Source organism: Triturus cristatus, chromosome 2_2 (genome assembly GCF_964204655.1).
Source record: "Triturus cristatus chromosome 2_2, aTriCri1.1, whole genome shotgun sequence".
Taxonomy (NCBI): Eukaryota; Metazoa; Chordata; class Amphibia; order Caudata; family Salamandridae; genus Triturus; species Triturus cristatus.
The window spans coordinates 1,093,077,815-1,093,093,704 of NC_140582.1; the positions used below are offsets into that span (position 1 = coordinate 1,093,077,815).

The 15,890-nt window shown below is 50.9% G+C and overlaps 1 protein-coding gene across 1 annotated transcript in view; it reads left to right on the forward strand.

Moving 5' to 3' along the window:
* The first annotated feature begins 3,691 nt into the window (after positions 1 to 3,691).
* Positions 3,692 to 15,890, forward strand: part of THNSL2 (threonine synthase like 2) — a 135,038-nt gene continuing 122,839 nt past the window's right edge. The window contains exon 1 of the mRNA XM_085642646.1: positions 3,692 to 3,809. The gene's annotated coding sequence lies outside the window, so the exon portion shown is untranslated. The remainder of the gene's footprint in view (positions 3,810 to 15,890) is intronic.

The following is a 15,890-nucleotide window of genomic DNA, read 5'->3' on the forward strand; positions in this document are numbered from 1 at the left end:
TGGACATTCCGCCAATTCCTGGGGGTGTGTGCGACTGGTCGGGTCTCAGGGGGTGGGGTGTTGATCTACTGTAATCCCTTTGATGTGGGTTGTTTCCCTTACAGTAGGGGCAATAAACTGCATCCGCAGGGCTAGGTGATGGCCTGGGATCGGTTCGGACAATCGGGCGCAGAGGAAGGGGGTTATCAAAATGATGTATGGCCATGTATGGGATGAAAGGAGGTGTTGGTCAGGCGCGGGATGTGGTTCCATGGCAGGGTCACGCAGAAGGAGAGGGTTTATGGCCCATGTATGAGAGAGCGGGGGTGGCCAGCGCGCGGGGGGATGTTCGCAGCGCCAGAGGGACGCGCTGGCGATCGGCAATGAGCGGGGAGAGGGGCCATGGTGTCTAAGATGGCCGCCATGTGTTTCTGCGTGCGGCGCTGGAGAGAGACAAGATGGCGCAGATAATGTTCAGTTACGAACTAAATTTCCACAGCACAAAGCACACGCACACAGCGTTGCTGAGACTCACTTGGTCTCCAGGTACACACGATCATAGGACAATCCTCACGAAGGGCTCAGGCTGCACGAAGCACACACACACAACGTCGCTGAGACTCGCTTGGACTCCTGGTGGCCACGATCACTGGGAAATTCTTACGAGGGTCTCAGGCTGCAAAAGGCACACGCACAAAGTGTTGCTGAGACACACCTGGAAACTTTTGTGTTCCTGAGTTTCCAGAACTGGGAGCCATCTCTCCTCAGGCCCTGGGGACAAGTTACTTCAGGACACAGCACACAGCATAGTCCTTTCAAGCAGGGGGACACAGCAAAGTCCCTTAGCCTCTGCTTGGTTAAATCAGCAAACTGCAGGCCAGACCCAGAACACACAGCAAGGGTCAGTCCTTTCCGTCAGTCTCTTCAGCTGTTTCTTCCTTGGCAGATGTTCCTCTTGACCACAAAGTAGTTTCAATCCTTTTCAGTCTTTATCAATCCAACAATCCAATCCAACGTTCAGGGGTTTCAGCTCTCATAGTTATACCCCTCAAAGTCTTTGAAGTCTTTGTGTTCAGGAGGGCACTGACCCCTGTCCAAACCAATTTTGGGTGTCTCCCTGCCAGTGACACCTTCTTCCTTTGATAGTGGGGGTCTGGATCCTTAATCACTCAGCAGGAGATGGAGTAATTGTTTTATGGCAGCAACCCAGGCCTCTTCATCTCCAGGGGCTACTCCTCCCCCCTACACTCCAGATGCAGGTCAGCCTGTTGCTGTCTCACCTCCTCCCATGGGTCAAGACATTCCAGATCCTATCACTTACAGATCCAGACAGGCAATCCACAACCAGGCAGAGACACACAGAAATGTTAGAGCACAAAAACCCAGCCACTTCTAAAAGAGTGTTTTTTAAACACACAATGCAAAAACCTCCTTCACAAAAAGGTGTATTAAATTGTGAGTTCAGGCACACTAAACTTCACCCCTCCATCTTAAGCCTTTGGGAAGATAGGCTGGAAACATATTACACAGCCTCCCCATTCTGTCCTATGGGCAAGATGGCCTTTCAACAGTGAAAAACTAAATGGAGAGTATTTCACTGTCATGACATGGTACACACCTCAGTACATATCCTACCTTTCACATACACTGCACCCTGCCCAGGGGGGTACCTTGGACCTACCATAGGGTTGTCTGATGTGCATAGAAATGGAAGGGTAAGGCCTGGCAAGTGGGTGCACTTGTCAGGACAACATGGAAGTTTAACAAACTGCGCGCAGGCACTGCAGTGGCAGGCCTGAGTTCTCTCTTTAAGGCTACTTGTGTGGGTGGCACAATTAGTACTGCAGGCCCACTAGTAGCATGTGCATTACCAGCCCTGGCACACATAGTGCACTTTACTAGGGACTTTACTAGGAAGGCAAACATACCAATCATGGACAACCAATTACCATTACACTTAACACATGGAGCAATTGCACTTTGACACTGATCAGCAGTGGCAAAGTGCCCAAAGCATCGAAGTTGGCAACACCATGTGAGAAAAAAGGTCTAGGGGAAAGCAACAAATGTAGGGAACTTTAGCCAAAAAGGGCCAAGTCCAACAATAAATAAAAGGCATTGTCATTTACAATGCCATTAGCTTAAACTCTTGCAAATGTGAAACCTATTGCATTACAAATGAGTGTTTATTTAGTTAGCAGTCGTGTCATTAGGGCAATTGTGGAACATACTTTAAAGTGCGTGCTACTTACATTTACTGCTTTATTCAATCTTTCAATTTTGGAGGTGATTTTACTAATGTTTTTTACCAGGAATAATGAAAATGGAACCGGATAGTGGCTGGTATGGGGCTGGTGCCCAAGGTCAGCTGTGAGATAAGATGGACTGGAAAGGGGTGGTAGAAAAGTGGATAATCAAGCCTGGAAGGGAGTGCGTTGCAGATTCAGGGGTCTGGTGGAGGTAGTGATGAAGAGGGATTCTCCCTGAAGGCCCGCACAGAGGAAGCCCGAGTAGTGGCACTTGCATGATGCTCCCACCTCAGAAACCTCCTCTTCCCATCAAAGGGACATAACATGCAAAAAAAACACTTTTTGAGAATGATAACATTTAGAAAGAGACTTGGAAAAGAATGCGTTTTACTGGACCTTGTAAGACTAAGAAGAGATAAAGGACTGCCCAGAAGCAGGTCTTGCTAGACATATAAGCGACAAATCGGGCCTGCAGTGGCCCACCCGAATGCACCCTTGGCACACCCAAATAAAAATTCCTGGAGCCAGGCCTGTTAGACCCCCTCATCGCCATTGTAGTGATGTGGACCCTGGACCCACATGCTACTAAAACAGGTCACACTGACAGTGATATGGATGGTTAACTGGGCAGGAGCACGTGGCCCGAACCCTTTTTATTGGCAGGGTCAACTGACAAGTGACGCCTGTGATGGGTGGGTGTAAAGTGGAGTACATCACACTCAGGAACACTATAGGTGTCCAGCAAGACATTACAAGCCCATACAGCTCTTGCATCAGCTTCAGGATACCCTCCTGGGTGAGTCGTGCGTTACACAAATACAAAACATCACATAACACCACATGTAAATATCATTGTGTTGCTACAATTGTTTAAATGCAATATAAACATGTTAATTCAAAGGAGAGTTGGCAGAGATGTGGGCAGAGGGGTTGCATGTGTGCCCCCTGTCTTGGTGGACTGATCTAAAGTGGCGGGGGGAGCAGAGAGTGCGAAAGGATTTAAGGACAGACAAACCACACTTTCCCTCTGGCTCTTTCTCAGCGATGAATGGGGAAAAGGGCGGGTGCTGAAAAAGGGGCAGGGTACTGCAAAAACGCAACACTCTTCCTGACTGCACGGAGAGATGAAATGGAACAAATGCCCCGAGAGAGGGTGATTTTCTTTGTTGCATAGCAGGTCAGGGGTACATAATACTTCCCACCTCAGCTGGACGGTGCACCGTGACATTGACATCCGGGCATCTTTAAAAGAAAAACTAGATAAGGAGCGTTTTCTCCAGAAAAGTACGCCCTGTTGAGGCGGACATGGTGCTTCAGGCTGATGCCGCATTGTCAACAAATCATTAAAGCTCATAAACAAACAATTAGAGCTCTTTTCCTGTGAACCATATAAAATCTAGTGCAACTATGAAGTCCAGCCGGACCGACAAGCCTCAGTGAAGCCCCGGCACTCCTGCCCCTTTAAGAAGGGCCCGTGCACGGTCACGTGACACTGAGTGCGCGACAGCTGATTCTTGGACTTCTGCACAAACGTTCGCGATAAAAGTAGCAGTACCCCTCGTGTACCGTTGATTGAATAAAGTAAGTTTTACAGGACGGATGAGAAATTATTCGTCTTTTTTTAGTGCGCTGTAAAGTGATTGGGTTGTCTACGTATATTTTCTGCTGAGCGTATTGTTGCTTTGGCTGTTTTTCCGGTGCTTTTTCTTGCTTTCGGATTGAAACTGTAGTTGGACTTTGAGAAAGCCGAGGCTGCAGGGCACTTCAGATAAGAGTGAGAAGCGAGAATACTAACGGAGTGGCGCCTTTTCCATGGAGCTTTTGTAGAACAGAGCCGGCACTGTCTGCAAGAGACTTCTGACGTTTTCCGAGGAGGACAGTGCATCAGCATGAACTGAAACCATAGTACCCCCAGGGGCACCCCGCTTTCCCCCCTCCCCCAAATTAGGTTACCCAATGAAAACACAAGAAACAGTTGTAAGTGGGTAACAAATGCTGCAGGTTTATTACATAATTCCAGTATATGTAATAGGTGGGTTATCTTACGGGCGATCCAAGGGCAGGTGGCCATCTACTTCACCTGCACGCCTGATGAGCCGGGCAGCACGGGAACGACCCGCAAGTGCTGCCCCCCAAGTGATTCTTTTTTACGATCACGTGCCGTTGAAATTCTACTCACACCCCCCCTCTCGGGGCGGAGCGTCGCATAGCAAGCCCCCGGTTGTTCAGGCCCACAACCGCCCGCAGGCCTAGCGGGGCGCCGACCGGCTTCCGGGACCTCTCTGGAGGCTCCTCGTTTTGGCTCAGGCACCACGTGGTGCCGCGCAGAGGTACCCTTTGTACCGGCCTGCTTCCAGATCGCCCTGTAACTCCGCCTGCAACGAAAAGGAAAACATTACAACGCTCAGAAAAACCCCCCCAACCACGCCTACGCCGGGTAAGCGGTAGGGAGGGAAAAGGCGAGGTGGGCGACAAAAGAGGTCGCCAGTGAGGGTGGGGGAAGGCTAAATAGCCTCCCCCTCACACCTGGGCCCGGAAGTGACGCGCATTGCGCGTCACTTCCGGCCCTGACACGGAGGGGGGCACCAGTCTGTGTCCCTGCCCCCCCCCCCCGAAGGAGGGAGTGGGGAGGGGTGACCGGGGCCCCGGGGCCACTAAGGCGCCGACCGCCGAGTGGCCCCCTGCGGGGGCCGCGGTCAGCGGCATAGTACCCCCAGGAGCACCCCGCTTTCCCCCCTCCCCCAAATTAGGTTACCCAATGAAAACACAAGAAACAGTTGTAAGTGGGTAACAAATGCTGCAGGTTTATTACATAATTCCAGTATATGTAATAGGTGGGTTATCTTACGGGCGATCCAAGGGCAGGTGGCCATCTACTTCACCTGCCCGCCTGATGAGCCGGGCAGCACGGGAACCACCCGCAAGTGCTGCCCCCCAAGTGATTCTTTTTTACGATCACGTGCCGTTGAAATTCTACTCACACCCCCCCTCTCGGGGCGGAGCGTCGCATAGCAAGCCCCCGGTTGTTCAGGCCCACAACCGCCCGCAGGCCTAGCGGGGCGCCGACCGGCTTCCGGGACCTCTCTGGAGGCTCCTCGTTTTGGCTCAGGCACCACGTGGTGCCACGCAGAGGTACCCTTTGTACCGGCCTGCTTCCAGATCGCCCTGTAACTCCGCCACAGCCCTGGAGGCGGCTAACCGTCGCAGCCAGGGCCCCCCACCAACCCGCTATAGTCTTACCTGCACCTCTCCCATCTAGGGCTTCCTGCAACTAGCTGCAAGGGAACCATCCCTGCAGACAGAAGAGTTTGACATTCTGCCACCTCATGACAGTTTGACAGTGCTCGCGGGACTCGAACCCTTGTCCTGTGAGACCATTACAACCGTAGCACAAGACTTATTGAGCTATGGCTCCTGGTTAAAGAAGAGTTGGAAATTTTGCCAACACCTGACACTTTGACAGCGTTTGCGGGACTCGAACCCAAGACTTACCATTGAGTTATAGCTCCTGGTGTTGTAGATGGCCCCATCTAAGCCCCCAAGGCCCGAGACGCTATCCTAATCGGAATAGGGTCTGCTGAAATAAAGGACCCGTTGGGTCTGGGGAGATGTGCCAAGAACTATTCGCCCCCCATGCGGGCAGGTTACCCTCTTCACAATTCTGGGCCTGCCCTCTTAGGCTATGAAGGCGAGAGGGGGTTCACTTAACCTTTGGCCAGCCCCCTCTGATTGCTAAACCTGGAGCACAGGAGTGCTCCTAGCTGCCAGCGCGTGACCGTGGGCAAGGGGCGACTCCTGCCCCTGCCCACCATCCCCTATTCCTTATGGGAATTATGCCCCTACAGATCCCTCAGTGATGTAACCCCCTAGGTATACCAGCTTCGGGAATCTGTCTGGCTTAACATTGCGCGCCGTCAGTAAAGTTCAAGCATTGAGGATTGACTAAGTCCTACTACGCCCCTCCCATCATGCTCCTCAGAAGGACCCAGAGCATCCCCAGCAGTGCCAAATTCCTGCTCCGTTGAAGTGGAGATTTAGTGCACCCTGGGTGTGTCAAATGTACTATTGACATACTGTCCCCTTGCGATTGCCCCGCTGACACCCCAGTTACTGTGCCAGCAGCACCCTATGTTTGCTGGCAGCGCCCCTAGCGCGGTAACATGTCCGTACCCGGATCCCAGTCTCCCGCATCTGCGGTACGCAACCAGTGAAACCGGTGGGGGGTACCCCCAACCGCAATGCTCCTCTAGACATTAAGAAAAGCCCTATTTTCCCTGGGCCCAGCTGTGAGGCCCGAGGCCCGCCTATGGAGCCTAATTACTTGTTTTGCTACTCGGCCCCTTTATGGGTAGGCCTCAGAATTAGGGCAACGCGCGTGCTCCCAGGGCACGGTGCTCCCAGAAAGCAGATGTCCGATACCCACACGCTGATACTTTCATCTGTTGCTAACTGCCCACGGCTGGAAGCTTCCCAGGAACCGTAGACTTCGTGGGCCCACCTAAAATTATCCCATCGACTGGAGGGAACCCAGTGGTGGCAGGACCTGCATGGTACTCCATCCCCGCGTAGCTAACGCTTATTTGTGACGCCCGAGCAGGAGATGCCCCCTTAGTCTCAGGTTCTACCCCTAAAGGGTAACCTCGGGGGCGGACAAGCCGGTGGGAACCAACCGGAAACTTTGGTGCAAATACCGGCCCTATTCTGAATGTTGCGAATGCTGCATGGTCCATAATGCCCTGACGCCATGAGGCTCTACGTGGTGTTTACAAAACTTTTTGAACGACCGCACCCTTGCTATATAACAACTATATCACCCACAAGCCGCCCTGGCTAAAGCGCGGGTGGAAGGTCTTCACTGAAGCAACCCGAAATCTGTCTTTGGTTGCAGTGGAATGCCCCCCAAAGTACACCTGGACCTATTCCTATACGGTTCTTTCCGCTACTTCTCCTGCAGGCCTAACTCTTGGTTATGGTGCCCAGCTCAGTGTGCTGCAGGCTAATCGGCTTAACAATGAACTATCGGTGGATTTGAGACAGAGGTACACTCCAAGACACCGAATAACCACGGGTTAAAATCTGCTCGCGAGCGGCGCACCCGCAACCACCTGGTCATTCACGCCGGTAACCTATGTGGTGCTAAGTCAGTGCGTCCCCGTATTCAATGCGAATGGGGCACTGAGCTACACCCATATCTACACCCATCTAGTGGCTCAATCCAGACTTCCTTTAGCATTAGATAATAACTATCATTCCATCTCGGTTGCTTTGCCCTGCCCGACTAGGCACCTACCTGGGTGTCTAGGTTACAGTTAGTTATGTGAAGTTTCCCCCATGTCAGTGCCACTATGAGTGACAGTTGAAGGCGGCCCACATAAGCATGTTGGCGGGGCAGAGTTGCGGGCATAAGCATACCTCTTATAGACTGTCGGCAGCGACCCGTGTTTAACTGTTACTAATATGGCAATGGCCGTTCTACGTTAGGACTATCCCGACTCTGGTCCGACCTACCCAAGGACTGATGCACTTGGGAGCGCGAGGCCGTAGGCAATGGGGGTGGGTGTCGAGACAACAACAACAATGACAAACGACCCAAGCCCCCCTTCAGCAAAAGGTTGGAGACGAGCTACACGTGGACACGTGTGGTCAGGATCGTACTGCGCGACCCTCGCTGTAATTAGCACTCTCATATTGCGCGAACTCGACCCGAATGGTATGGCAGCGCTGTGCATGATCAACATATTTACACACATATTCGGGCACGGGAGTGAGATCATGAGCCGCCAGGTCCTCAACCCTCGGGAACCCAGGCATACCAGGTCCAGCAGCTCGCATACATAATCGGGCACGGCAATATTCATTGATTTACCCAGCGTCGCAAACCAGCGTGAACTCGATCCGAAGGTAATGGCGCGCCGTTCATGAGCACTGTATATACATGCATCATCGGGCACGTGGATATTAAATTATCTGCCCAGAGTCCCGGCGTGACCCGCCCGAAGGTATTAGAGTGCAGTACATGAGCCATAGGTATTAACATACCTATTCGGGCACGGTTGATTGGTGATTAGCTCAAACCGTAATGAGCGCGAAATTATTCGAGCGCCGGACACAAGCACCGACCGAATAACCCATTCGGGTGCATGGGGAGTCGTAATGCCCGTAATCCTCTAATGCGCGCGAATGTGGGCACAAGCAATTCTTGTGAATAATATGTGCACTTGTATCATGTGTCTGCCTTATAGCAAGCCAGCACATACATGTTGCATATTGTATAGCGCGAACTCGACGCCAAAGGTATTGCACCGCTTCACATGAGCACTGTATTTACGTTACACATACCGGCACGGGGAGCATGAGAGATTCGTACCATAGAACACGAACCCCATTCCAGGTCACGCGAGCACCGCACCATATTAACCCTTGAGGTGCGTGGGGGGATTAGTAATACCCGTAATCGCCTGATGTGAACAGTGCATGTACTGGTATCATGTATCTGCCTTATCGGAAGCCAAAAGCAGACGCCCGACCAGAGACATGAAACCCTGGACCCTCAGATTAAAAGTCTGATGCTCTACCGACTGAGCTATCCGGGCCCTTAGGAATTACATGATGCATATTTATATAGTGCGAACTCGACCGGAAGGCATTTGGAGCACCTTACATGAGCACCGTATTTACATTACATCTTCACGCAGGGGGTGCTTCAGAAATTCGTACCATATTACCCGCTCCCCAAACCGGATCACGCGAGCACCGCACCAGATTTTCCATTGAGGTGCGGGGGGTTTATTAATGCCCATAATCGCGTATGTGAACAATGCACGCACTTGTGTCATTTATCTGCCATATAGGAAGTCAGCAATACATGTTGCAGAATTATATAGCGCGAACTCGACCTGAAGGTGTTGGAGCGCTTTACCTGAGCACCCTATTTACATTACACATTCCAGCACGGGGAGCTTACAAGATTCGTACCATACTAAACGATCCCCGTGCCAGGTCCATTGCGCCTGCCGCACGCAGCCCACTGCATGCCCCCCCCTCCCTCAATGGCAGCATCGCCGACGGGAGGGGGGCGATACCCTTTACCAAGGAGCGCCACAGGTGTTGCACCGCCCGCGATCAGCGGGGACCCAGGCAGCTCCAAGCCTTGCAGTGCTGGTGCATTGGGGCTGTGAACCCACGCTAGTCTCCTACCGGCTCCCACGGCACAGGGTATGCGGCTTCAAGCCGGCCGCACCCCCCTCGGAAGGGAGGTGACTTAATGTCATGGGAACCTAATACGCCTAGCGCAACAATGCCTACATCAGAGAAGAGTTTGAAATTTGTCAGCGTATGACACTTTGGCAGCATACAAGTTTCGAGCCAAGCCTCCACCAGAAACCCCCAACTTGCAAGGAAGTGGCGACAATTTCATGGGCCCATACGATGAATGCAACGCGCATTCGTGGGCCCCGTTGTTTCCTTCACGCATCGCGCCAACGACTGGGGGAATTGGAGGGCTATTATGCATTCAACGAAGAATCTGTGTGTCGCATAGCATGCCGCCTGTTTTATTTATATAGCGCGAACTCGACCCGAAGTTATTGGAGCGCTTTACCCCGTATTTACATTACGCATTCAGGAACGGTGACGTTAAAACAGATACTTGCTTTATATTCTAATGCTCTGCCGGCTGAGCTACATCAAGCAGAAACTAAGCACCGTATTTACATACACATCCGGGCACGGGGGTTAGAAGATTTGCCCCGAGTCACAGCGCGAACCCCAGCCTAAAAGTCTTAGCCCCGGGTCATTGCTGCGTGGTGCGACCCGAAGGTAATCGGACCGCTGTGCGTGCCCCTGTTTTTAATACAACTCAAGCCGCAGGGAGATCCAATGCTTTACCCCAGGATCCCAGCGCGATCTCGTCCGAAAAGTGCCTGGGCACGGTTAGAGGGAGATTATTGCCTCGCCCAGCGGACCGTTTCCGGGCGCGGGGAAACTAAGTGCTTTGCACGGAAACCCAGTGCGAGCTCACCCGAACGTATTAGGCCGCTGTGCATGAGCCCCGTTTTTACCTATATGCTCAGGCACTGAGAGGAAATCGGGTATCATAGCGCTTTACGCAGCCCAGTTGCGGACGCCATTTCTTTTTGTTCGGCACAGGGAGATTAAGTGGTTTGCCCAGGATCACTGGGTTGTTCAGCGTTATTGCCGAGACTTGAAACCAGGTCCCCACATTCAATGATGACCGCCCGAGCCCTTAGGCCAACCCTCTCACTACATGAATCACCCAGTCACTGCGCGGGCTAGACCCAAAGGTCCTCGGAGCGCTGAGCCTGAGTACCATATTTAAAATACCTTTCGGGGCAAGGAAAGATTAATTGGTTTGCCCAGGATACTATAGCGCGCAACCGAACGAAGCTATTTTTAGAAAGAGTTTGAAGTCTGTAAAGCAAGACCTAGCTTTCCATTTTCGTTAATAAGTCAGCTAGTGCGCGTGAAGTGTGCTTCAAGTCAACATGGGTAGCGCTACCTAGAGGCACGCGGCAAACGTTTTTCATTTTCTGCAGCTTGTCCACTTTTCTGAGAGCAGCCAAGAAGTTGAACACACAGGAAAATACTTAGCGAGCAGAAGTACCATTAAGTTCAAAATTCGTTTGGAGGCTTAAAAGCTCTGCCGCCACAATTTTCAAACAATGTGGCTTACTGGGTAGCAAGTCTGAGAGCTGCTCAGATGCCACGCGCGGACACGGAGACCTCTGCAACGCCGATCAACCCATCGGCGTAAGCAAATATGGCCAACAACAAGCCATCCCCCATGGTTAGCGCGACCCCTGGCAATGCATCCTATGTGTCTTTCGTGACGATGGAACGTAACGCCCCCCGCACCTCACTCACAACCCGGTGGTGGCCTAAAGCCGCGTAACTCGGCAGAAGTCCGAGGAATCAAAAGCGGATCGACGGGCGGAAGGCAGCACGAACGCACTGCAATCACACCGCCCCCTAAGCCCAACACACCAGACTGAGCCAACATGCTAGCCATGGAAAGCTTCCCGTGCCGTTGCGCTCCCACCCTGGGTGCCGCAACATCAGGAGGTCGGACCACAGCACCCCACATGGGGACAAATAGGACCACAGCACCCCATATGCGGACAAATAGGAGGAGGCTGATTAAAACCGACAATGGCCCCTCCTGGAACGCACTCATGGCAGTCTACTTAAGCTGAAACCGGACGACGTCGATACCAGCGGTGCAGGACAGCGTGTCCCGCGAAGCACCCAGATAACCCCTACTTCTTTACCGCCAGCCGCATGGGCCGGGGCTGGTGTAGACCGCGAATTATTTCCGAGGCGAACATGAAGGTCCCTTCCGGGCATGCCACGGAAAAGAGGTATAATTAAAACCCGCGAATGCTCTTCTGCCCACGCCCGACTATTAAACTACCCATGCCCCTGTCTTGCGCCCCCTCCGCCCGTGGCCATCCTCGCCACCGGGCCCCGTCGACCTGGTACTGCCCAGGGACAGGGCCGGGGCGGAGCGGGTGCTGCAAGACTCACCGTAATCTAGTAGCGCAGTGCGAAGACAACAAACGTCGTGGGGGCCGGAACCGCAGCGAGGAAGGCGCAGACGACAGACCGATGTGCGAGGTGAGGCGAGGTGGGCGACAAAAGAGGTCGCCAGTGAGGGTGGGGGAAGGCTAAATAGCCTCCCCCTCACACCTGGGCCCGGAAGTGACGCGCATTGCGCCTCACTTCCGGCCCTGACACGGAGGGGGGCACCAGTCTGTGTCCCTTCCCCCCCCCCGAAGGAGGGAGTGGGGAGGGGTGACCGGGGCCCCGGGGCCACTAAGGCGCCGACCGCCGAGTGGCCCCCTGCGGGGGCCGCGGTCAGCGGCAAATGCAGGAGTTAACAATTTTTTTTAACTACATTGGAAACAATTATTGGGAAATCCTATAGACCTGGCCTTAATGTGCCATACGTTGTAAAGAATGCAAAAATAATGAATGCCCGGTATTGGCATATATATATATACCCCTACCCTAAGTGTGCCACCTGTATAGATATCTGGAACCCTGGTACTGATTTTTGGTCATGGGCGAACATGGGTCATGCGTGTGCCTGTCAGGTCAGTGCACATGAACAGACTCTGTCTGACTACCTACAGGGTCTGGACTCGGCTCAGGCTGCAGCAGCATGATTTGTTTTTGTTTCAATTTCCTGCCAATGGACCTGGGCGCCCAGGAATTACTGCAGATGGCCGGAGTTTGTCTTCCCTGACCTCAAAAGATGGACACTTCAGGTCAGCCTGAGGCAGCAGGACGCTGCAGCACAGAGTTGTGAGATTATGGGCCTGGCTTTCTGTGAAGGTTGCTGCCGGCGTTCCTCGAAGTGCAGGGTGTCTCATTTTCCTAATAGTTCTTATTTTGGTTTGACTTCTAAGTCAGGAATCGTTTTTAATTAATAATAGAGTATTGTTTGTTTTAGCTGTTGTGGTGCAGGGGCCCGCATGTTCCGTACACCAGGTTTCCCTCTCCTGACGGCGTTTTCAATTTGCGTTTACTTTACTTCATGCAGTGCAGAGGCACATGCATTCTGTGTACTTGTAAGCAGTTGCAGCCAGTGCTGACCCGCTTACTTTTGTTTTACTGGTTCCGCCTGCGAGTGAGAAGATATTGGAAATCGCTAGGGGTGGGCGGAATTTGCGAAATTCACTTTCGCAAATTATCGTGAAAATGTTAAAAATCTCCGCAAACACGCGTAAATATCGCGAAGATGCAGAATTTTTTTTCCCGCCCATACGCGGTATGTTCTGCGTGGTCGCGGCTCACCAACTTTTACCATGCGGTTGCTCGCGAGCGCGGCCATCTTGTTTTCACTTGTCTCGCTATGCATGATCGCGAGAAGAAAGACGTGATCGCGCGACGAATGATGTTACTGCGGGCGCGAACAGTCGCGAGACAGCGCAATTGGCTACCAACAATCCAACATCTCGTGGAGAACGCGACCGGATCGGGAAAACTTGTCGGCGAACGCGGGGATTTAGGTAAGGCGATCGCGCGCACGCAAGAATGTATTATGTTACAGCGCGAGCAAGCAAAACATTTCCGGTAAAATGCGGATTGCGGAAATTTTGACATTCTCGCGCTCTCTCCGCGGAACGCGAAAATGTCAAATTATCGCAATTTCCGCGAGCGGAACGGATTTTTAGCCCAAGCCTAGAAATCGCCCCTCTTTAACTACAGCGATGTGGGGACCGCCTCTCCCTTCAGGTGCTGTGACTTCACAAACAAAACCTCCTTCTGCCGAATTCCTTGTGTGTCCAGGAGTTTTCTGGCAACAATTAATATCATGCTAAGATAACTCTCATGAATTAAGTTCCTATTGGAGCAAGATCAGCATTTTGTCTAGTGGCAGTTTTCACCCAGCCTGAAGTAGCACAGAGGGTTAATATGCCTGCTGCAAAGAGCGTGTACATACAGATCCTTAAGTGTATTTTATGTGGATAGCTCAGTGGGTTACTGCTTTTGTCATAGATTCCGGTTTATAAGTTGCAATCCTAATATAACACAATTACTTATGAACTGCAATGAAGGGCCTGTATTTAACTACATGGTGTAAGGTTAGAACGTTATTTTTTCCCCAGACCTTCATTATCCTAATGTTGCTAAAAGATTTAGCTTGGGTAGAAATACATTGTTTTTGGTAACAACAATCACTGTGGTACGTTTTAAATCCTGAGTTTCTGCTTCTCCAGACCAAACACTCTTAAAATATACTGCTTACTAACTAATATGGCTGACGTGATTCTACAATTTGCAAGCCTCACTTGTTTTATGTAACATTTATGATTTACACACGTATGATTCATTGTCTCTCTATAATGTGTGTATGATGTAAAGTGCTCTGATACCCCACACTAGTGTGAGTAGACCTATAAAAGAATTTAAACACATGAAAGAGAGAGATTAGTGTCCTTCCATTTCAGCAGTTTCAAGATCCTTTTACAGTTTCTCTTCTGGTTTTTATCTGTTTCCATGGACTTTATTGCTTGATTAGGTCTCGCGAGCCAAAGGCTCGAAGAGACATTTTATATGTGGGATTTTCAAAGTGCTACCCACACTTTTGGCTGGCCTAAACCTTGAGTGCACGAGAACACATGCACGTGCACAGCTGCTCCTCTGCTAATTGCATTCCCCCCTCCCTTCTCACCCAGTCCTTTGATGCTCTGCTCAATTACTTTCACTTTCGCGCTTTGACCTTTGCATTTCCCCCTCCCTTCTCACCCAGCCCTTGAAACAAGCAGCAGGCACTTAAATGACCTATGGGGCCCCAATAATGCTAAACACTACGAAAATCAGATAGAAATCTGTACAAACCGAAAATCAGATAGAAATCTGTACAAACCAACACGAGTCACATGCCATGTGTGTAACATAATTCCACTCCTCCCTACATGACTCCACTCCACACAATGGCATTCCACATCACACAATTGCACTCCAAGTTACACATCTGCCCTTCATGCCACACAATTGCTCTCCCTGCTGCACAATTCCATGTCTCACAATTCGACTCCACATCACAGAATCCCACGCAACCAAGTTCCACGCTACGTAGTTCAACTCCACACCACATAATTTCATGCCATATATTACCCCTCCAAGTCACATAATTCCACTCCACCTCTTTTCAATCCACTCCATACCACATCATTTCACCCCATGCAACATAATTTCCATGCAACACAATTCCACATCTCAGAATACCGCTCAGGCCACAAATTTCCACTCACACAATTCCATGCCACATAATTCTACTCCATAACACATAATTCCACTTCAATGCACAACATATAAATCCACATCATGACACATACTATGCCACATAATTTCACTCCCTACAACATAATTCCACTCTGTGTCACTTAATGCATCTTCCCTTTCGTGCCACATGATTCAGATCAACATATTTCCCCTCAACTCAATTCCTTGCCATGCGACACAATTGCACGTCACGTACAGCCATGCCACATTATTCTACTATATGCCACACACTTTCAGTCCAAACCACATAATTCCACACCACGTCACATAATTCCACTCCACATCAGTTAATCCCACTCCACACAATTGCACACCATGTCACTCTGTGGCACTCATCACAATTCCATGTCTCAAAATTACACTCCATGGCACACAATTGCACGCCATACAATTTCAGACCACACAATTCCATGCCAAAGAAAACAGCACCACTTAAAGCCAATCCATGGCATGTAATGCCATGCCACACAATTCAAATCAACATAATTCGGCTCCATGCAACATAATTCCACGGCACGTAATTCCACTCAACACCACACAATTCATTACCATGTCACAGAATTCCACTCCATGCTATGATTACAACTCCACTCAGTGAAACTCGATGTCACCCAATTGCACTCCACATCACACAATTGCATTTCACGCCACACAATTCCACGTTGCACAATTCCACTCCATGCAACACAATTCTGCACCACACAATTCAACTCCATGCCACCTAAGTGCACTACACCCTCATATTTCCTATCCAAGCCACATAATTCCACTCCATGTCGCATAATTCCAATCCTCTCAATGCCGCACAATACCATGCCAAAAAATTCCATGCAACACAATTCTTCTCCACAT